This window comes from Caretta caretta, chromosome 4 (assembly GCF_965140235.1).
Source record: "Caretta caretta isolate rCarCar2 chromosome 4, rCarCar1.hap1, whole genome shotgun sequence".
Classification (NCBI taxonomy): domain Eukaryota; kingdom Metazoa; phylum Chordata; order Testudines; family Cheloniidae; genus Caretta; species Caretta caretta.
This window is the reverse complement of record NC_134209.1, coordinates 29,297,275-29,320,826: the sequence shown is the minus strand read 5'-3', so window position 1 is coordinate 29,320,826 and position 23,552 is coordinate 29,297,275. Positions and strand designations below refer to the sequence as shown.

At 42.9% G+C, this 23,552-nt stretch overlaps 1 protein-coding gene across 4 annotated transcripts in view; it reads right to left on the bottom strand.

Moving 5' to 3' along the window:
• The window catches only part of ARHGAP24 (Rho GTPase activating protein 24), a 337,143-nt gene that overhangs the window by 177,941 nt on the left and 135,650 nt on the right, over nt 1-23,552 (bottom strand). Inside the window, exon 1 of one of the 4 annotated variants that reach the window (XM_048848055.2) lies at nt 11,303-11,422. The exons of the other annotated variants lie outside the window; for them this stretch is intronic. The gene's annotated coding sequence lies outside the window, so the exon portion shown is untranslated. Of the gene's footprint in view, nt 1-11,302; nt 11,423-23,552 lie in introns of those variants that run through there. 4 annotated transcript variants of the gene reach the window in all.

Sequence of the window (23,552 nt, the reverse complement as noted above, 5' to 3'; positions counted from 1 at the left end):
TGTTGTGTGGGGTGTTGTTTTAAGTTAAACTGTTTAATAATGTAGAAAAGGCTCAGGGTATGTCTACACTACGGAATAAGGTCGAATTTATAGAAGTCGGTTTTATATATTCGAGTGTGTGTGTCCCCACAGAAAATGCTCTAAGTGCATTAAGTGCATTAACTCGGCGGAGTGCTTCCACAGTACCGAGGCTAGAGTCGACTTCCGGAGTGTTGCACTGTGGATAGCTATCCCACAGTTCCCGCAGTCTCCGCTACCCATTGGAATTCTGGGTTGAGATCCCAATGCCTGATGGGGCTAAAACATTGTCGCGGGTGGTTCTGGGTACATATCGTCAGGCCCCCCTTCCCTCCCTCCCTCCGTGAAAGCAAGGGCAGACAATTGTTTCACGCCTTTTTTCCTGCGTTACCTGTGCAGACGCCATACCACGGAAAGCATGGAGCCCGCTCAGGTAACCGTCACCGTATGTCTCCTGGGTGCTGGCAGACGCGGTACGGCATTGCTACACAGTAGCAGCAACCCATTGCCTTCTGGCAGCAGACGGTGCAGTACAACTGGTAGCCGTCCTCGTCATGTCTGAGGTGCTACTGGCCGCGTCGGCTAGGAGCAGCTGGGCAGACATGTGCGCAGGGACTAAGTTTGGAGTGACGTGACCAGATCATTCTCTTTAGTCCTGCAGTCAGTCCTATTGAACCGTCTTATGGTGAGCAGGCAGGCAATACGGATTGCTAGCAGTCGTACTGTACCATCTTCTGCCGAGCAGCCATGAGATGTGGATGGCATGCAGTCCTTCTGCACCGTCTGCTGCCAGCCAAAGATGTAAAAGATAGATGGAGTGGATCAAAACAAGAAATAGACCAGATTTGTTTTGTACTCATTTGCTTCCCCCTCTCCCCTGTCTAGGGGACTCATTCCTCTAGGTCACACTGCAGTCACTCACAGAGAAGGTGCAGCGAGGTAAATCTAGCCATGTATCAGAGGCCAGGCTAACCTCCTTGTTCCAATAAGAACAATAACTTAGGTGCACCATTTCTTATTGGAACCCTCCGTGAAGTCCTGCCTGAAATACTCCTTGATGTAAAGACACCCCCTTTGTTGATTTTAGCTCCCTGAAGCCAACCCTGTAACTCGTGTCGTCAGTCGCCCCTCCCTCCATCAGAGCAACGGCAGACAATCGTTCCGCGCCTTTTTTCTGTGCGGACGCCATACCAAGGCAAGCATGGAGGCCGCTCAGCTCACTTTGGCAATTAGGAGCACATTAAACACCACACGCATTATCCAGCAGTATATGCAGCACCAGAACCTGACAAAGCGATACCGGGCGAGGAGGCGACGTCAGCGCGGTCACATGAGTGATCAGGACATGGACACAGATTTCTCTGAAAGCATGGGCCCTGCCAATGCATGCATCATGGTGCTAATGGGGCAGGTTCATGCTGTGGAACGCCAATTCTGGGCTCGGGAAACAAGAACAGACTGGTGGGACCGCATAGTGTTGCGGGTCTGGGACAATTCCCAGTGGCTGCGAAACTTTCGCATGCGTAAGGGCACTTTCATGGAACTTTGTGACTTGCTTTCCCCTGCTCTGAGGCGCATGAATACCAAGATGAGAGCAGCCCTCACAGTTGAGAAGCGAGTGGCGATAGCCCTGTGGAAGCTTGCAACGCCAGACAGCTACCGGTCAGTTGGGAATCAATTTGGAGTGGGCAAATCTACTGTTGGGGCTGCTGTGATGCAAGTAGCCCATGCAATCAAAGATCTGCTGATATCAAGGGTAGTGACCCTGGGAAATGTGCAGGTCATAGTGGATGGCTTTACTGCAATGGGATTCCGTAACTGTGGTGGGGCCATAGACAGAACCCATATCCTTATCTTGGCACCGGAGCACCAAGCCGCCGAGTACATAAACTGCAAGGGTTTTCAATAGTGCTGCAAGCTCTGGTGGATCACAAGGGACGTTTCACCAACATCAATGTGGGATGGCCGGGAAAGGTACATGACGCTCGCATCTTCAGGAACTCTGGTCTGTTTCAAAAGCTGCAGGAAGGGACTTTATTCCCAGACCAGAAAATAACTTTTGGGGACATTGAAATGCCTATATGTATCCTTGGGGACCCACCCTACCCCTTAATGCTATGGCTCATGAAGCCATACACAGGCAGCCTGGACAGTAGTCAGGAGCTGTTCAACTACAGGCTGAGCAAGTGTAGAATGGTGGTAGAATGTGCATTTGGACGTTTAAAGGCGCGCTGGCGCAGTTTACTGACTTGCTTAGACCTCAGCGAAACCAATATTCCCACTGTTATTACTGCTTGCTGTGTGCTCCACAATATCTGTGAGAGTAAGGGGGAGACGTTTATGGCGGGGTGGGAGGTTGAGGCAAATCGCCTGACTGCTGGTTACGCACAGCCAGACACCAGGGCAGTTAGAAGAGCACAGGAGGGCACGGTACGCATCAGAGAAGCTTTGAAAACCAGTTTCATGACTGGCCAGGCTATGGTGTGAAAGTTCTGTTTGTTTCTCCTTGATGAAACCCACCGCCCCTTGGTTCACTCTACTTCCCTGTAAGCTTACCACCCTCCCCTCCTCCCTTCGATCACTGCTTGCAGAGGCAATAAAGTCATTGTTGCTTCACATTCATGCATTCTTTATTCATTCATCACACAACTAGGGGGATGACTACCAAGGTAGCCCAGGAGGGGTAGTGGAGGAGGGAAGGAAAATGCCACACAGCACTTTAAGCACAGCACTTTAAAAGTTTACAACTTTAAAATTTATTGAATGCCAACCTTCTTTTTTTTGGGCAATCCTCTGTGGCGGAGTGGCTGGTTCGCCGGTGGCCCCCCCACCGCATTCTTGGGCGTCTGGGTGTGGAGGCTATGGAACTTGGGGAGGAGGGCGGTTGTTTACACAGGGGCTGTAGTGGCAGTCTCTGCTCCAGCTGCCTTTGCTGCAGCTCAACCATACACTGCAGCATACTGGTTTGGTCCTCCAGCAGCCTCAGCATTGAATCCTGCCTCCTCTCATCACGTTGCCGCCACATTTGAGCTTCAGCCCTGTCTTCAGCCCGCCACTTACTCTCTTCAGCCCGCCACCTCTCCTCCCGGTCATTTTGTGCTTTCCTGCACTCTGACATTATTTGCCTCCACGCATTCGTCTGTGCTCTGTCAGTGTGGGAGGACAGCATGAGCTCGGAGAACATTTCATCGCGAGTGCGTTTTTTTTTCTTTCTAAGCTTCACTAGCCTCTGGGAAGGAGAAGATCCTGTGATCATTGAAACACATGCAGCTGGTGGAGAAAAAAAAGGGACAGCGGTATTTAAAAAGACACATTTTATAAAACAGTGGCTACACTCTTTCAGGGTAAACCTTGCTGTTAACATTACATACATAGCACATGTGCTTTCGTTACAAGGTCGCATTTTGCCTCCCCCCACCGCGTGGCTACCCCCTCAACCCTCCCCCCTCCCTGTGGCTAACAGCGGGGAAGATTTCTGTTTAGCCACAGGCAAACAGCCCAGCAGGAATGGGCTCCTCTGAGCGTCCCCTGAAGAAAAGCACTCTATTTCAACCAGGTGACCATGAATTATCTCTCACTCTCCTGAGGATAACACAGAGAGATAAAGAACGGATGTTGTTTGAACACCAGCAAACATACACTGCAATGCTTTGTTGTACAACGATTCCCGAGTACGTGTTACTGGCCTGGAGTGGTAAAGTGTCCTACCATGAAGGACGCAATAAGGCTGCCCACCCCAGAAACCTTTTGCAAAGGCTTTGGGAGTACATCCAGGAGAGCCGCGAATGCCAGAGTAAAGTAATCCTTTCACATGCTTGCTTTTAAACCATGTATAGTATTTTAAAAGGTACACTCACCGGAGGTCCCTTCTCTGCCTGCTGGGTCCAGGAGGCAGCCTTGGGTGGGTTCGGGGGGTACTGGCTCCAGGTCCAGGGTGAGAAACAGTTCCTGGCTGTCGGGAAAACTGGTTTCTCCGCTTGCTTGCTGTGAGCTATCTACAACCTCATCATAATCATCATCATCATCATCATCTTCTTCTTCTTCGTCCCCAAAACCTGCTTCCGTATTGCCTCCATCTCCATTGAAGGAGTCAAACAACACGGTTGGGGTAGTGGTGGCTGAACCCCCTAAAATGGCATGCAGCTCATCATAAAGGCGGCATGTTTGGGGCTCTGACCCGGAGTGGCCGTTCGCCTCTCTGGTTTTCTGGTAGGCTTGCCTCAACTCCTTCAGTTTCACGCGGCACTGCTTCGGGTCCCTGTTATGGCCTCTGTCCTTCATGCCCTGGGAGATTTTGACAAAGGTTTTGGCATTTCGAAAACTGGAACGGAGTTGTGATGGCACGGATTCCTCTCCCCATACAGCGATCAGATCCCGTACCTCCTGTTCGGTCCACGCTGGAGCTCTTTTGCGATTCTGGGACTCCATCATGGTCACCTGTGCTGATGAGCTCTGCATGGTCACCTGCAGCTTGCCACGCTGGCCAAACAGGAAATGAGATTCAAAAGTTGGCGGTTCTCTTCCTGTCTACCTGGCCAGTGCATCTGAGTTGAGAGTGCTGTTCAGAGCGGTCACAATGGAGCACTCTGGGATAGCTCCCGGAGGCCAATACCGTCGAATTGTGTCCACAGTACCCCAAATTCGAGCCGGCAAGGCCGATTTAAGCGCTAATCCACTTGTCAGGAGTGGAGTAAGGAAATCGATTTTAAGAGCCCTTTAAGTCGAAATAAAGGCTTCATCGTTTGGACGGGTGCAGATTTACATCGATGTAATGCTGCTAAATTTGACCTGAAGTCCTAGTGTAGACCAGGGCTCAGATAGTCTCCATGTAATTCTGAGAGTTACCTTTAAGGGAACACAAGGAAACAGAACACCTAGATTTGCGTATGGGAGAGAGCCAATAAAGAAGGCAACTTGTTGGGAAGCAAGACAGCAGAGCAAAGATGCCTAGAGAAAGCAATTGCCTTAGGTACAGGGCTTGGGGTAAGATGCACAGGTCAAGGGCCTGTTATAAAAAAAAATTGAAAAGACAATTTCAGATACATTTTTCAAACACCATAACTTTAAAACTCCTTTTCCAATTTCTGTCAGACTACCAGAGCGGGTAGGGGGAAAGTAACTGTTACCAGGGATGAAATGCAGGACATTTTCGGAAGATCAGTTTCTTTTTGTATGGAAGCTGGGAGGGGGGGCTGATATTTGAAAATTGAGCTTAAAAGGTTGATACTAACTTCCTGTTTGACTTTGGGCAGCTATCACAGCTCTTCTATACCATAAGGAGACCATGCCTAGGCACAGCGGCCCACAGGTGTATAATATATCAAGTTCAACGGAGTTTAATATGCCTTAAAAACCAGTAAAGTCTTATTTTTAAGCATCCACCTTAATAGAAACAGACTTTTTTTCCCCCAATTTACTGTTTGATTCTAAAACCAACTCACACACCGTGTACTGTTTTTGACTGTTCTGTGTATGGCAAATTCCCTAGAGTGGCGGTTTTCAATGTTTTTTCATTTGTGGACCCCTAAAATTTTTGAATGGGGATGTGGACCCCTTTGGAAATCTTAGACATAGTCTGGGCACCCCTAGGGGTCCGTGGACCACAGATTGAAAACCACTGCCCTAGAGCAAAGACTAGTCTCTTCCCCGACTGACAGATTCTTTCTGTTCATGAGAAATAATTCCCTTCTACTCCTGAGTCATAGCTGCAGCCCTGAACTTTGTTGGGACTTCTCATTATAAGACCACCCCCTCACACCTCTATTACCTAACTAGAACAGGATTTAAAACAAAAAAAAAACAAACAAACAGAAAAAAAACCATTCAGCTTGAGTTGTTTTTCACAGTACATGATCACTGTATGTTCTGTTTTTCTGGGACTTCAAAGCAGCCCCGGACTACAACAGATTTGAAATACTACTGTCACTGTGTTACTTGTTTTGGTTAAAAGGCAGCATGGAAAATATTACAACATTTTGGGGTGTTGACGGTTACCTGGAAAGTATTTTTTATACAACTTAAAGTAGGGGGAAGTCAGCAGCACAAGGAAACTCAATTTTAAAACCACATTTATACAAAACCTTTCACTTACACAGATCAGTCAATTTTTATTTCAAAGTTGGTGAGGGTTTTTTATTTAAATTTAAATTGAACAGTCTACTTACTTACTTTGCTTATAAGGTTTTAGGTTTGGCGGGGGGGGGGAGGTTGTGGTGAGGGTGGGGAGGGGCTTATAAAGAAAGATTTATTTGTCTGTAAGAGAAAGACAGATGATGGGATAAGTGGGCCCTCAGGAAGGCATCACTAGCTGTCCACATCACCGGGTTAATGTTTAGAAAAAGAGAAGTTTGCAAAGCAACCATCAAATAGCTCATTGTGTTTCTAATATTTTATTCTCTTAAGATTTCTGTTTTAAGGCCTGATCCAACATCAGTGGAATCAGTGGACGGCCATTGACTTTGATAAGCATTGGATCAGACACGTATAGAGGGAAGGATTGTCAGACATCTGGACTGCAATTTTACAATACTTTTTGAAGCCAACTGCAGTTTTTGGGCCAGATCCTCAGCTGATATAAGTCAACCTAGGTCCAATTTATATCAATTGAGGATGTGACCCAGAATGTGCATATTTGAGAATGGATTGGGGACCCTTGTGTTTATAGATAGAGCCCTGCACGATACAAAATTTGTATCTGCATCTGATACGCAATCTGCAAAAATGATCCACAGAAATCTGCAGATTTTCAGGGCTTCAGATATAAAATTTGGATCCGCATCCATCCACAATCAGCAAAAATGGTCTGCAGATGTAAAGGGATATCCGTGGATTTGCAGGGCTTTATTTACAGACTGTGACTGAACAGTTTCCAAATGCCTTCCATCTGATCAAGAAGACTCACAAAGAGATGGAACTTTGTGTGAATTCTCTCTGTAGCCATAGAATTTGGAAAGATCATTTTATTTTCTTTCTGAAGTCTACACAAGTACCGACCCCAAATAATCTATTATCGTCTCTCCATTTCACTATTGCACAGACAGAAATCAGGAACAAAATGAAGCCTCCTGGAATGATTATTGTAACTCTTTGAACAGACAGTATACTTAGAACAGACAAGTCTAGTGAGAAAAAATAGTTAAAACTGTCCTATAACTCAAAAAGAAAAGGAGTACTTGTGGCACCTTAAAGACTAACCAATTTATTTGAGCATAAGCTTTCGTAAGCTACAGCTCACTTCATCGGATGCATACTGTGGAAAGTGTAGAAGATCTTTTTATGTACACAGAAAGCATGAAAAAATACCTCCTCCCACCCCACTCTCCTGCTGGTAATAGCTTATCTAAAGTGATCACTCTCCTTACAATGTGTATGATAATCAAGGTGGGCCATTTCCAGCACAAATCCAGGGTTTAACAAGAACGTCTGAGGAGGAGGGGTGGTAGGAAAAAACAAGGGGAAATAGGTTACCTTGCATAATGACTTAGCCACTCCCAGTCTCTATTCAAGCCTAAGTTAATTGTATCCAATTTGCAAATGAATTCCAATTCAACAGTTTCTCGCTGGAGTCTGAATTTGAAGTTTTTTTGTTGTAATATAGCAACTTTCATGTCTGTAATCATGTGACCAGAGAGATTGAAGTGTTCTCCGACTGGTTTATGAATGTTATAATTCTTGACATCTGATTTGTGTCCATTTATTCTTTTACGTAGAGACTGTCCAGTTTGACCAATGTACATGGCAGAGGGGCATTGCTGGCACATGATGGCATATATCACATTGGTGGATGTGCAGGTGAACGAGCCTCTGATAGTGGCTGATGTTATTAGGCCCTGTGATGGTGTCCCCTGAATAGATATGTGGGCACAGTTGGCAACGGGCTTTGCTGCAAGGATAGGTTCCTGGGTTAGTGGCTCTGTTATGTGGTTGCTGGTGAGTATTTGCTTCAGGCTGGGGGGCTGTCTGTAGGCAAGGACTGGCCTGTCTCCCAAGATTTGTGAGAGTGTTGGGTCATCCTTCAGGACAGGTTGTAGATCCTTAATAATGCGTTGGAGGGGTTTTAGTTGGGGGCTGAAGGTGACGGCTAGTGGCGTTCTGTTATTTTCTTTGTTAGGCCTGTCCTGTAGTAGGTGACTTCTGGGAACTCTTCTGGCTCTATCAATCTCTTTCTTCACTTCCACAGGTGGGTATTGTAGTTGTAAGAATGCTTGATAGAGATCTTGTAGGTGTTTGTCTCTGTCTGAGGGATTGGAGCAAATGTGGTTGTATCGCAGAGCTTGGCTGTAGACGATGGATCGTGTGGTGTGGTCAGGGTGAAAGCTGGAGGCACGTAGGTAGGAATAGCGGTCAGTAGGTTTCCGGTATAGGGTGGTGTTTATGTGACCATGGTTTATTAGGACTGTAGTGTCCAGGAAGTGGATCTCTTGTGTGGACTGGACCGGGCTGAGGTTGATGGTGGGATGGAAATTGTTGAAATCATGGTGGAATTCCTCAAGGGCTTCTTTTCCATTGGTCCAGATGGTGAAGATGTCATCAATATAGCGCAAGTAGAGTAGGGGCGTTAGGGGATGAGAGCTGAAGAAGCGTTGTTCTAAGTCAGCCATAAAAATGTTGGCATACTGTGGGGCCATGAGGGTACCCGTAGCAGTGCCACTGATCTGAAGGTATACATTGTCCCCAAATGTAAAATAGTTATGGGTAAGGACAAAGTCACAAAGTTCAGCCACCAGGTTAGCCGTGACATTATCGGGGATAGTGTTCTTGACGGCTTGTAGTCCATCTTTGTGTGGAATGTTGGTGTAGAGGGCTTCTACATCCATAGTGTCCAGGATGGTGTTATCAGGAAGATCACGGATGGACTGTAGTTTCCTCAGGAAGTCAGTGGTGTCTTGAAGGTAGCTGGGAGTGTTGGTAGCGTAGGGCCTGAGGAGGGAGTCTACATAGCCAGACAATCCTGCTGTCAGGGTGCCAATGCCTGAGATGATGGGGCGCCCAGGATTTCCAGGTTTATGGATCTTGGGTAGTAGATAGAATATCCCAGGTCAGGATTCCAGGGGTGTGTCTGTGCGGATAGAGACTGGGAGTGGCTAAGTCATTATGCAAGGTAACCTATTTCCCCTTGTTTTTTCCTACCACCCCTCCTCCTCAGACGTTCTTGTTAAACCCTGGATTTGTGCTGGAAATGGCCCACCTTGATTATCATACACATTGTAAGGAGAGTGATCACTTTAGATAAGCTATTACCAGCAGGAGAGTGGGGTGGGAGGAGGTATTTTTTCATGCTTTCTGTGTACATAAAAAGATCTTCTACACTTTCCACAGTATGCATCCGATGAAGTGAGCTGTAGCTCACGAAAGCTTATGCTCAAATAAATTGGTTAGTCTTTAAGGTGCCACAAGTACTCCTTTTCTTTTTGCGAATACAGACTAACACGGCTGTTACTCTGAAACCTGTCCTGTAACTGGGAGAGAGCAAGCATGCATTCTCCAAAATCAGACTGACCCTCAATGTAATCTAGACTCTACAGCAAGAAAGTAGCACAGAGTTACATGCAGGCTTCATATACACACAATTCATTTTTTGGGACTAAGTTTTCCTTTGATACCATCAACACTTACAGGAGACAAAAGCACACATGATTTACCAGCTTCCCCTGCCTTCCTCCCTTGAAGGAAGTTTGAGAATATTTGCGATTACAGATATATAACTTTTTTGATAGTTTTGAATATGGTGTCAGATGAGTCATTCATCTGCAACCTCTTGCTTAAAAAGATCAAAAACAACATCTCAAATATGAATGAACCTTCAAATTCTCATTGGTAGGGTTGTCTCCTGCCCGCATTGAATCGGTTTATATCAGCCATTTGTTCCAGTCTTCCTTTCCTGAGAAGAGCAGCAAGACTTTATTCTGACTAATGCCTTTAGAGCAGGTGTTCTCAAACTGGGGGTCGGGACCCCTCAGGGAGTCGCGAGCTGGCAGCCTCCACCCCAAACCCTGCTTTGCATCCAGCAGTGTTACATGGTGTTAAATATGTAAAAAAGTGTTCTTAATTTATGGGGGGGGGGGTGGCGTGTCGCACTCAGAGGCTTGCTATTTGAAAGGGGTCACCAGTACAAAAGTTTGAGAACGACTGCTTTAGCGTGTCAGCCATTCTATAAAGCATGTCCCACCATGTCGGTGAGCTGGGCAATGGGACACTGGTCAGGATCTAGACGGCGGAATAATCGAGTGACTGGGACACAGAACATCTTCAAAATAGTTTTTAGCATATTGCATTGTTTCAGCAGAATTTACATTTTGATAATCAAAATTCAGTGAACCAAATGCCTCCCTGGGGTAACACTGCTGGTTTCCTAGAAAGGACTTAATTGCTCATCTTTAATTTCTCTATGCAAAGTAATCATAAACAATCACAAAATCAGCAACAGATCACTGCTGCCAAACCCAGAGCTGGGAACTTTTGGACAGATTAAAAAGGAGTTTCTCTACTTGAAATTCCTCCAAGATACTGTGCATACAACTAAGAGACCTTATTGCTATGAAACAAACCATATTTCTGGATGAGTTTATAAGTTACAGCAAAAAAGTCCAAATTCTGCCCTCGGTCCCACTAAAATAAATTCAGTGACAGCTCTAAATTCTGAGGGTGAAATCTGGCTCAGAATCTATCAGTGTTCTCAAACAGCAAGCTACATTTTGATGAAAGGTATTTGAATCTAAATCAGACAGGTTATATAAAAGTTGGATGAATGATACCATATTTTAATATTATATGTGTGTATACATATTAAAATTCACACACATATTTTAGAGAGCATAGGAAAGAGAACAAAGCGTGACTTCTGATAAAATACCATGGTTACTGCTCATGTGGAATTCTGAATCAATTATGTAGACCTGACCAACAGGTATGCAAATAAAAGTAAAACAATCACATTTATAAAAGGATCATCAGATATACTATCTCTTTCTCTCAGTCAACACCTGCCTGCCCATATAAATATACAAATTGCAGTTGCAAAAAAAAAAAAAATACCAGTTATAATCCAATCTCTCTTCCAAACTATCTCAACAACACACTGCTCAGACAAGGCAGGAAAACTGAGCCAATGATACTATACCTGAAACTAACTTCTGGGAGGAAAAAAAGCATCAGTGCAAAATTAAGTGTGTATACACTAGATTGTTAGAACGGTTAATATACTAGCCCACAAAGCATGAACTTTAAGACACAGATTAAAAAGTAATAAATACAGATGTGTCTTAACATAAGGATATCTACTCACCTTAGTGCCTGCATGTTAAGCCACTTCACTCTCTGTCATTTGCTTACATGAGCATCAAGTACATTGGCAAAAGCTTATTAGATCACATGATGAAAAGCTTAACAGAATAGCTGACATAATGCATTCCCAAAAGCAATAAAGGCTCACTGGAACTGACAAGCAGGAGTGAGAGTCTGTTGTAGAAAAGCACGTTAGTAGGGTGATGACAGAGAGGGCTGGGCATAGTGAAAGATTACAGAACCATCATATGGTGGTATGCAGCTCTCACCAGCCTTATCCAGGTAGGGTTTCATTAACAGCACTAGTCGCTGTGGGCATTGCAGCTGCCATGGCAGGAAGCTGCAGATGGAGTGTTGTGGTATACTTTCCTAGCAAAGTACATCACCAACAGTTAAAGAGAGACATTAATGTTGTCACTCATTTTTATATCACTCCCAATGTTTCAAAGTCATAGGAGCTCGGAGAAACCAAGAGATTTGTTCAAGACAGCAGCAACTTTTCTGCTGTACTTGGAATTGTATAAAACAACTGTGCAGTAAACAAGAGTCATGGTCCTAGGCACTGAAATGCTAGGATAAAAATTCTCATTTCAAACAGGATGGAAGTTCTCTGTTTCACACAGTATTCTGCAGAAGTCCCACATGTCATGAATTTTTTGTGCAGCTCCCTGGCGTTCACATTTGGTCGGTGAGATCAGGCAATTTAGTAAAAGCAAATCAGTATTCCTATGAATACTGCAAAAGGAACTGGGAGGTAATGCAATGACAGACTTTTGGGTAACTTGGAGGATGAAAATACTCCTGACATTAAGGCAGGCAGAGCAGGAATGAGGAGATAACAGCTGGTCAGAAATAAGTGTTGCAGTCCCTTCCCCTAGTGGTACAGTGAGAAAGCTGGAATAGACCAGCATAAGTACAAGGAGAGCCAAAGGCCTGGTTACATGACCATTAGGATGCTGCTGTATAATACAAAGTTGACAATGAATTGGAAGCTGCAGCAGCAAAGTAACCAGGGCTTTGGGCTTACAGCTTGGCATCACATCAGGGACAAAGCTTTATCTGTTTACAAGCTGTTTCTGTTGTCTGGTCACCCACTTCAGCAGGGGATTAAGAAACAGATTTTTGGAAGCTGGTCTCTATTTATAGATTAGTCTCAGAATGCTCACCAAGACAACACCACAGTATAAACAAGCACATGCCTGAGCATGGTATACTTAAGGAAACACAAGCTTGTCAGTTCAGAAGATGGTGTTCTTTATTTTGCTGAAGAACAAAGCATTTATGTGGGGCAGAGAGAGGTCAGCAGTCTCTCTCTCCTTTTGATAGTGGAAAAAGTCCATCTCTTGTTAAAATTTCTTTAAGAAAGCCTGGAAAAAATATGTTCTGTCATGATTGGCCATCATAATATTTAAATAGAGTGACCAGATGTCCCACTTTTAAAGGGACAGTCCTGTTTTTTGGGACCTTTTCTTATATAGACACCTATTACCCTCTACCTCGTCCCGTTTTTTTCACAGCTGCTATCTGGTAACCCTATATTTAAATGAATGGCGTATCCACTACAAGAACTGGCATACAACCTATAAAACAATCTCCCCATCACTTAACATAACAGAATAGAGATTAACACTGAAACTGTGAAAGAGAACCAGAATTTTCCTCACCATTAGAGCTGTGCAAAACTCAGATGTTTTGCTTTTCAGCCACTTGTGTTGGGAGAAGGGAGGGAGAAATTGGAAGAATTAAACTGCATTATTTAATGTTTACCCTGCCTTCATGGCATCCAAAAATACGCTGGGCCAGATCCAACTCTAAGGGGATGGATCTCCAGTTACTTCAAAGGAGTCTCTTCCCAATTACACCAGGGTTGAATTTGGCCTGCTACCCTTTAGTTAACAAAGAGTTCAAAATACATTTATTAGATGCTTTAAATGTAGATCCTAATTATAGGATATTAATAATAAAATGAACAATTATGGTAATGAGTACATAGAAATTATAAATTAGGTATAACTTCACTTAAGTCAATGGCACTGCACTCGTGACATGGCTGAATTTGCCCTATAGAACAAAAAACTCAAAGCACTTTTAAAAAGTATTATCCCTTTTTTATGGGACAAGTAATCTGAGGCACACAGCACTTATATGACTTGCCCAACGTTATGGTATGAGTCAGTGGAGGAGACAGGAACTATACTCAAGTCTCCTAAGTAATGATCAAAGTTTTACCACTGTGTGACAAACACTATCTTCTTACACAGTAGTTAAATCTCTGTAAGCATAGTGTTATCAGTCAAATGGCATTTACTATTGAAAAACTGATCAAATCTCAGTCCAATCCTTATTTGAGAAAGGTAATTTGAGAACTAAGCATTCATATCATTTCCAGAAAGGAGTTTTTAACCTATTTATTTTTAAAGAATGTGCTGATATTGAATTGGAGCTGTTCAGGATATAGGCAGAAGAAGTTAAAAGACCTAATGTTTAAAAAAGCTGCAGCCATAACGGTACTTAAGGTCAAACAAATAATCATACTTCGTGAACAAAAATCTAAGTTATCCAGTCTCTGGTGTTGAAACTTACTGCCAGATGTCTTTGAATTGTGGTTTTATCACTGAAGTTCCAAGAGAGGAAAAGCACTTTCAAGTGAAAAACAACTTTTACATTTTTCCTCCCCCATCATCCCCATGTGTAGACACAGCTGTGTTTGACACACAATAAATCAACACACACACAGACACACAGATACCCCTCTTTTGCAAAGAAATTCACTTCTCTGGAGATATATTGAGTTTTAAAAGATGTTTTGCCTGCACTATAAGGAAAAGAGCCCTTAGGGAATGCTCTTAATGGCTTTCAGTGCATTGAAGTCTAACTTTCTTTTAACAGGGCTTTTAACAGAAGCTCCCAAATATGCATTCAGTTTTAACACAGCAATTATTGTATTTTAAATAAAGATTGGCTGGGTATCACAAACTTTTCCTGAAGGGTAATGTGGAGCCACAATAAATAGATTTGTAGTCTCTTGGGGTACAATTCTCTTGGATTTGCATGGACTGCCTCTAGATACACGTAGGGAGAACAAAATACTGGAGTGAAGATATACTGTGCACATTCAGAACACCAACCACAGCATCAACATTCAGGGCCAGTATCACAGTATCCAGGTCACCTGTTTCCTTCTCTTCTCTGCTGTCCTTTCCCTTTCCCTCTATGATAGTAGCTCTGAGTGCCAGGGTAATGTGTGTAGGATGATTACAGTCATTCCCTTATAACTAACTAGATAACTGATTTTATGCTGTAGCAGTAACTCCACTGTAATCATGATTTTCAATAATTATTGTTCTAATGATGCAACTGTCTTAATGCATTTGTATTAAAAGCATGTGAATACATAATTGTAATCAAAACATTGAATTTTAATTATAAAATCTTGGATCTGTCAGAAAGAAACCAAAGATAAATGCTTATATTGTAGTTATCACACAAAATACAACAAGTTTCACGAGATCACTTCTGTATCACAAGAGCAGTTGAACATTTAGGCTCTGCTTTTCTATTGTTTATGCAACACTTGATTTAGTCACAGCCCTTCTTAAACACATACCACTATCTGGAAATAATACCTATTATTTCAAGGAAATGAAGCCTGCAACTACAGTTATCTGAAATGTTGCACATCATAACTCTTGAAACTATCTGATCCACTCTATTTTCAATAGCAAGATAAAACAAGCATAGGAAAGGAAGAAGGTGGGAGAGTGAGGAGATCTAAGCATTACCTAACACCTGTAGCTAACAGGCACCTGCCTGCTTCCTGCAGCTTATCTGCAATATATGTCCAATGGGGAAATAGATGTCCAGTAAACAGACTGACAAAACATCTTGGAGCAGCTAAAGTGGCAATGGTTTCAAACACACAACTCTTCTCAAAACCATGACTTCTCTGCATTATCCAAAACAGAACAGATGGAACCTAAATATGTATGTCTATTTATTTTGGTCCCACCATAACTTTGCAGTAAAAAGCAGTCTGCTCTTCTTGCCAGGTTACTTTGTCAGTTCTTATTTTGAGATACATATAAAAAACAACACCACCCTGATTCTGACTTTTCTTGTACTAGTTCTATTCCGGTGTGATTCCTTTATCTTCAATGGAAGTTATACTCCTGATTTACACTGATGTTCTCTGAAGTCCATCAAGATTCAGAGCCAAATCATTCTCTCATCAATCTGTACAAACCTCGTTATTACTCTTATGCTTATACGAGCTTAGCAGTGTTGTTGTCCTTGAAAGGCATGTGATTGGTCATAATTTTGGGATCCTTTGCTTGAGTAACTAGAGTGAGTTAAATCCATTCACTCAACACAATTTGTTCTTTAGCAGCAGGTGACAGGTATTCAATGTCTTGGATTCACCCATCTCACTCCAGCAGAGACTATGCTGCAGGATGAAAAGACAGACAGGGACGGTTGATGTTTTAACACCATGTCCCTGCCTCTACTATCTCTTCTAAAAGAGAGCAGACTTGTGGGCTCAGTGCCAGCTTCTCCCCGCCAAGGTCGAGGACAATAACAAGCTCTGTGCTCTTACAGCCAAGTCATGCCAAATGGTAGCAGATGGTGTCTTCCCAACAGACCCTGTACTCATTGCGCTGCAGTTGGCAAACTGAAAAGATCACCCTCCCTCCCTGGGTGGTTTCCTTTCCTTCTGGCGTCCAGCACACTGGCTTATGAGTCTCTGTCAGATTTTCCATAATTACCTCTGAAAGAAGCCTTTAAAGAGCAGATTCTGACTCTGGCCTTTTAGCTGCACACAATCGGCGCATGGGCTGAAGTGCAGGCTGCACCCATAAACGTGCAGCCTACAAAGCAGAACATGAAAAGAGAACATCAGCTACTGTGTCTGGCTTGCTTCAACATACTCAGAGTTCCTTTCCTCCTCCCACAGAAAACATCATTCAGCTTTATGTATTATCAGGCACTGGAAAAGCTCCTTGGAGGATTTTTTTAAAAATCATCCCTTAAATTGCTCTTCATCAAACTTGACAGTTTTATTTTAAAGCTGTGTGCCTGATTATTATTATTATTGCAAGAAGATAAAAAAAGTTTTAACAGGAAATATTATGAATAACGTGTATGTAAGGATGTGATGGATCTAAAATACTTCCCCAGCACAGGGGAAAAGCCCTCCAGGTTTTGTGACTACTTAAGTGTCGCAACTTATGCACTCAACATTCATTTTAATTAACAAAGATTGAAATCTCTGGGCTTAATATTGCAAGCGCTTATGCAACGTGGAGAGAAGATACAAGAATATCCTGACCTGCACACAAATGCCTAGCAGGTGCACAGTCTGTAACTGCCCCATGCAGTGAATAGCATCCCATGCTCAGCACCAGAATCACCTCTTGTATGGTGCACTTAAAAGGCTGGTATTGAGAGATTAAATGTTGTGTCTACATGGAGACACTCAGGAAAGTCAGTTTGAATTAACGTTCAAGTGGATTAGTTAAGCCATATTAAACCCTTATATGGATACTCTTATCCAGAAATAAAGTGTCCTTAACATGGTTTAACTTTATTCACTGAAGGACACTAATTCTGGATAAGAGTGTTCACACAGGGGGTTAATGCAGTTTAACTAATCCACCTTGTTTCAGACCATTTGTTAATTCAGAATAACTTTCCTGAGTGTCCCTATGTAGACAAACCCAAAGAGAGATTGGTGCCTGGTGCTTAGGCCCTCACCAGGACTATGGAAATGATGTGCTCAGCACCTGCTGACTTGGCAAACTGGTACTCCTGCTCGAAGGAACGCAGATACTAGCAGATTGCTGCACCCCTAAGAAGAGGAAAAGTAGCTCTGCAGGGTACCAGACGGCACAGCTGATCTGGCTTTCACCATGATGAACAACAAATAGTTACGGCTAAGATTATGTCACCGAGGTCATGGAAGCCACAGAATCCGTAATTCCAGAGACCTCTGAAATTTTTTGCTTCAGTCCCAAAGCAGCAGGGCTGCAGTTCTCAGCTGCTGCAGGCAACAGTGGGGCCCCCCACAGGCTCCCAGTTGCCGTGGGGGACCCCACAGAGCTCCCAGCCTCCACAGGCAAGCATGGGGGACCCCAGCACTCTCAGCAAGATTGAAAGGGGGGAAAAGGCTGACAATACTTAAAATAAGGACTGACATTCCTCTGCTACTGGGGCTGTTAGGGAGAGACCTGAGGATGAAAGACCAACTGCAGCACAGCTGGGTGGAGGCCAGAGAACTTTGGTGCCTCCTACCGTGCCCTAAGCAGCCAGCTATCAGGCTTATGCATAAGGTCACCGCTAATAAGGCACAACAGTGCCCATAGAGTGACAAAACAGACTACAAACTAAACACAGTCGTTAAAAGTCAGTGAGGAAATTTGAAGCGAACTTCTATTCCCACACCACTCATACACTAATGACCACCCAAAGGTAACAAACTTTATCATCAAAGGTAAAAGCCCTTTGGTTCACAAACACTGGGTATATAATCTATTGGTCCAAAATAACCTAGTGGGTGTTGCCATCTTGAGTATCCTTATTCCTGAATCCAGAGCATGACACATGCTAATTAGCACACTAATACCTGTGTATTACCATTCCCTGAAGCACAGCACAAACTTCCTGGAGTGCTACAAGGAAGAGTAGAGGATGGAACTTATGAGTTCTGGGTTCTATTCCCAGTTCTGCCACTGACCTACCATGTGATCTCAGGCAACCCATTTAGCCTCACTTTCCTCCTCCGTAAAATGGGATACCACTATTTACTCAATACGGCAAGTATTAGGCTTTTAATTAATTGTCATTTATTAAACACCGAGGTTCTTGATTGAATGTTATATACTATTATAAACTATTATAAATCAAAGCATGTTATTTTGAAGGACAGACAGACATCAGTCCATTTTGGGAGTCCCAGTGGGTAACCAGGGTATTTAGATAGTTTGGGACATCTGTAGAAACCTTAACCTACAGCACTATTTTTTTGCTTAATATAATAAAATTTGATGAAACCTTGGTTAATTCATTTAGCAGCTGGAATCCGAAAGACTTAGACATGCAAATATAGAACTAGCAGACATCTTTTAATAGGCATAAAAACTGTACACGCTAATTTGAATTAATCAGCCCGAAGTTCTGCAAAAAGATATAGTTAGTGTATTAATAAATCACCATTATTGTTAGTAACTGCGGCTTTTAAGAAAATATATTCACCAAAATCCCCAAATGGCCTCCACCTCTGGTTCTCCCACTGCCTTCTATTTCATCTGAATCTTTTTCGGAATATAAACTCTGTAGCGAAGGGATTATGTATATTGTGCAGTATACGGTGCCAAGCATATTGCTGGCATGCAACAATACATAGTCATAATCATAAACAGACTATCCAGCAGGAAAGTGCATCTGTTTATAACTTCATGGGTGTTCATGATCCTCACCACAAGAGGGCCAGGGCTTAAGCTGAAAACAAAGATAGGAGGCTAGTAACAAACAAATTATTGCACCCCATACTTAACAGAGCATAATATACAGGTCACGGGATGTACGGTTTTTTTTGAGGTGCCGAAGAGGAGATGCTCTTTCTTTACAAGTGATTCAGCTCCTGATGGATGTACATCATACTGAACCAGCTCCCCTCTGGCTCCAGCACACGTGTGATGCACATATCACAAGCTGGGCTTCCTCTTCTGGAGTTTCTTAAAACTTAAAGCTGGCAATGACAAAAGAGAACCTGTCACACTCATTAGCTCCAAGTTATGATGAAAAGGTTGCCACAGCAGCAAGGTCAGTACTTCATTCCAAACGTCATCTGCAGATCATAGAGACTACAACAGTATGGGCATTAGCAACACAGAATTAGATAGATTATAGCTATCAATTGTCCCTTCTTACCAACAGTTAGGCCGGGTCTATACTACAAACTTTTGCCAGCATAGCTATGTCACTCAGAGGGTAAGGTATGATCCTTGACCAACACAGCTGTTCTGGCAAAAGCCCTATTATAGAAAGGTATACTAACAAAAAACAAACAAAAACCACAGCTGTTGTTACTAGTGTATTACCATAGACCAGGACCCCGTTGTCCTAACCACTGTTCTAACACAGAACAAAATGATGTATTTTGCTCTGGAGAGGGCGGGGTGGGGCTGGAACAAGCTATACTACCATACAGAAGAGTCGACTTACAGCTGACGCACTCCCTCGTGGCTGGGCATGGCATAGCAGCTCTTTCCCAGTTAGCACTCCCCAGCAATGTTTGCTCCAGTCCCACAGTGGTCAGCCTCTTTTTGTGACTTGGGCTTCCAGACAGGTCATGTTTAGTTCCACCTCTGCTGGGGCAAAAGAAAGTCCAACAAAAAACTCCCAAGGGTACAAACCCTCCATCCGAGCTGCTACCCTCAATTTTGGGTCCAGTGGTTTGTCTACCCTTTTTCAGGGCTTCCAGGAGCCCATATCCCCTTTTCAGGGGCTTCACTCCACCTTACCATTGACTAGTAGGGGAACTCAGGCCTCCCCTCTATGCTAGGTTCCAGTCCAGTGCCCCCCATGACAAGCAGCCAAGTTCACTCCACCAGACTCCTTGCTGCCACTTCCCTGGACTTCCTCCTACCAAGCCTTTCTCCAGGCTTTCTCCTTACCCTGACAGAGCCCTCCTGTGCCTTACAGGTCTCTTCACTCCTACTATTGGGAAACTAACTGCAGAGTTCCTCCTTCTCTCCCTGCAAACTTCTCTCCACTCCAAACTTTTTGTTTAGAGCACCACCCAGCCAGTCCCTAGCTGGGTTTCATCACACATTCATTAATTAGGCCTGGCCTACCTTCCAGTGCAACCAGGTGGGCTAACTGAGCTCTCTGATTGCTGTTAACTCTGCACAAGACAAAACACAGTGTTGCCAGTACAAGCTGTGTCCACGCTAGGAGTGCTTTACTGGTATTGTTATACTGCCAAGGTGCTTCTAGTGTAAACTTGTTTGGTTTATGTGCTACCCCTAGCTCCATGATGTGACTCTAGCAAAATTCCTGCCTGGGCTTTTAAAGGTGCAGCTGTCGTTCTCCTCAGAAGTCTTGTACAGCATCCAGCCATCAGATACTACAGCAAGAGTGCCCTAGAAAAGCCTATGCAGAAGGGGCTGAACATATAAATGAGTAGTGATAGTATTTACTTCTCCATTTAAAAAAAAAGACCTGATTGTGAATATGACAGGAATATTCAAATGTAGGGGGGGGGGGGGAAATAGAAATAGTAGTAATCTGCTTCTAAAATAATTGGCAGAGAATTATAAAATGAACATTTTGCTCTTAGCTGTAGTAACTGGGTGAGTAGCAGCAAAAGGTGTTAAAGAAGATACAGTTATAGGAAACTTTAAAGTAACTGTGCAGTACTCTATCCTGTGCAATGTTCTGTCATTTGGAAAAGCTGACCAAGAAGTACAGAAGAATTATTTCAAAAGAAAGTACAAGAAGGCTACAAACATTCAGAGGTTTTTGGTTTATTTTTCACATCTATTTAAATTAGATTCGTAGCTGGGGAACAGTGCTTATTAAGCAAGTTCTTATTTTTCTAATTTATACATAACACATGTATTTTATATATATAAGGCCCCCCCTCCACACACATGGAATACAAATAGGGTGTGGTTTTATTTATGTGAATGTGGGCACATTATTAGCATGATTTCATAAAAGTTAAGCATGTGATCCAAGACAAGAGATGATATAATTGTGTTACCATACTATTCTATAGTCTGAATATGCCATATGTGTCACAGAAAAAAATTTTTTGGCAATGTTTTAGATTTTTAAGTTATTGAACCTATTTTTGCATCCTCTCCCTGTAAAGACAAATGACTTAGCTACCATCAGGGCTCAGCAGCAACTGATATCCCCTACAAATGACCTAAAATAGCGTGCCTAGTTTTAAAAATACAATATTTTAGAAACCTGATCTCTCAGGCCCTCTGTGATAGAAGAGAGTGCAAAAGTTCATCAGAGAACTGGACTCTCTCAGGACTTTTAAGATCCAGTATCTAACTATGCAGGTTAATAGACTTTAGGGTTGTGGCCATTGTATATATAAACACAACTCTACTAGGCCATGACTTTATTTTGTCAATCCTGGCACTCAGGCATGTGTGATATTGTGAGGGGGAAATTCCACTCTTGGGACAGTAGAAGGAAATATTTCTGGGGCATTTTTAAATCACATGGCTCTGATTTATCACATGGCAATCACCTCCACAAATATTCCTAGTAGGTAATCTATTGATGCATAGATGCTTCTGGAATACCGCTCCCACAATATTTAATTTAACAGAGCACCATCTATCCAAGAAACGCAATGCAATACCAATTTTTATAGAGGAGAAAACTGAAGCACAGAGAACATAAGTGACTTGTACAAGGTCACACAAAGAATCACTGCTAATGCTGGGAAGAAAAGCAGGTTTCCTGAAAGCAAAGCCCTTCCCTAAGTCCTGAACAGCACATAGCTGCAATAAACACAACAAAATGGCTAAACCTGAGGCTCAGAGTACTGATCTGCAGGGATCAGCATCTGGAAATATCACAGACTTTGGTACAAGGGTAACACTGTGTGAACCAGAATTGTAATTACATTGTTTTATTTTTTTAAAGAAATATTTATTTTCACTTGAACACTGGAGGAGGCAAGCTTAGTATGGGAATCGCAAATATTTACATGTCATAATGACTTCTCATCAAGCTGGAAGAGAGTTTATTCACACTGAGACCTCAGCTTTAACCTTGTGAGAAAACAAGCAGCAGAGTCTGCACTAGGTTCATTTTCTTGGCTCACTGACCCTATAGTTCTCTGGGAGCTCTGATCTCATTTTAAAAAGTGGCACTTTTGATTTGTTACACCATTTCCTTGGAAGAATTAAACTTACTGTGTGTGTGTGTGTGTGTGTGTGAACACATTTGTGCACGTAAAACAATAAAAATAAAGAGGTGCTCCATCTCCCAAATAAATAAGACATATTCACTCTGGTAATAAGTTGAACAGCAATGATTAGGAGAGTTGCAGTACAAGAATAGTAGTTGGGGCTTTGATACAAAATAACATGTGTTTGCACTGAGATATCTATATGCAATAAAACTGATATCCAGTTAATTAAACAGCCTCCTTGCTAAGTGCACTAGATATCACAGGCGCAATTAGTTCACTTGGTAGTATCACCAATGCCCTTGAGGTTTTGTGCTCCTGACGACTAATGAAGAGGCACTGCTGGTTGTCAGCATGTACAGGGGGAGGCATTCATCTTTTTGGCAGCAGCAATTAAATCCATCAGGGTCTCCTGCTTCATATCAGGCTGAGATCAGAATCAGTGTAGGGGAATGAGTTAAAACAGCAAGCCATTTTAACACTTAGTTATCAGGTTTCATGGCATGTGGGCAAAGGAGTCGGTAATATGTTAAACATGCTTCAGCATCTGCAGTTATCCCAGAGTGAGGAGAACAGAATATTTGTAGGATGGTAAATGTGGTGAAAGTACAGACATGCATTTTTGCGCATTATATAAAGGGTTTTCTTTTCAGCAGAGCTCTGTGTTTGTACAGAAGTGATATTTCCTGCCTAAGACAAGAGAAGCCAGTTTGCTTATCGAGCCATGTTCCCAACACTCCAGTAACATTTTGGGTAAGCTACCAACAGACCAGTAGCATGTATGGATATCATTGAATCTGACATGGCAATTACTCATGAGAACATTTAGCCAGGGAATTCCAGTCTCTGATTTCTCAGAAGAAGGGGAGCCTCATTGAAAGGAAACAGCTTTTGTTCCAAACGTCGGAGTTCAGAAACCCTCTCAAAATATCCCCTCTTGGATAAGGCACGCTGAGTTGCAGCAAGCACATTCCAATGTCTCACATATCTGACATCAACGGTCCCAGTTTGTGTGTCTCATTTTAGAATCAAACTCTAAGTTCCACCCCATCCTGCTGCTACATGATCTTTGGTATTGCAAATTAAAGAGGCCAGAAGAGAAGAATTAATGAAATGGAGGTTACAGAAAATTTTGATGACTAAAGAAATGAATCTTGCACCTATGTATGTTCTTCAGCTTAACTTTCTTGTATTTTGGGCTTCTTTCCCCAAACGCTGAGCTCCATCAATGTAACTTAATAAATAAATTAAAAATCATAATACTATGAATGGCTATTGCACACATTCCATCTGAAGAACTCCACTTTTTCATCAC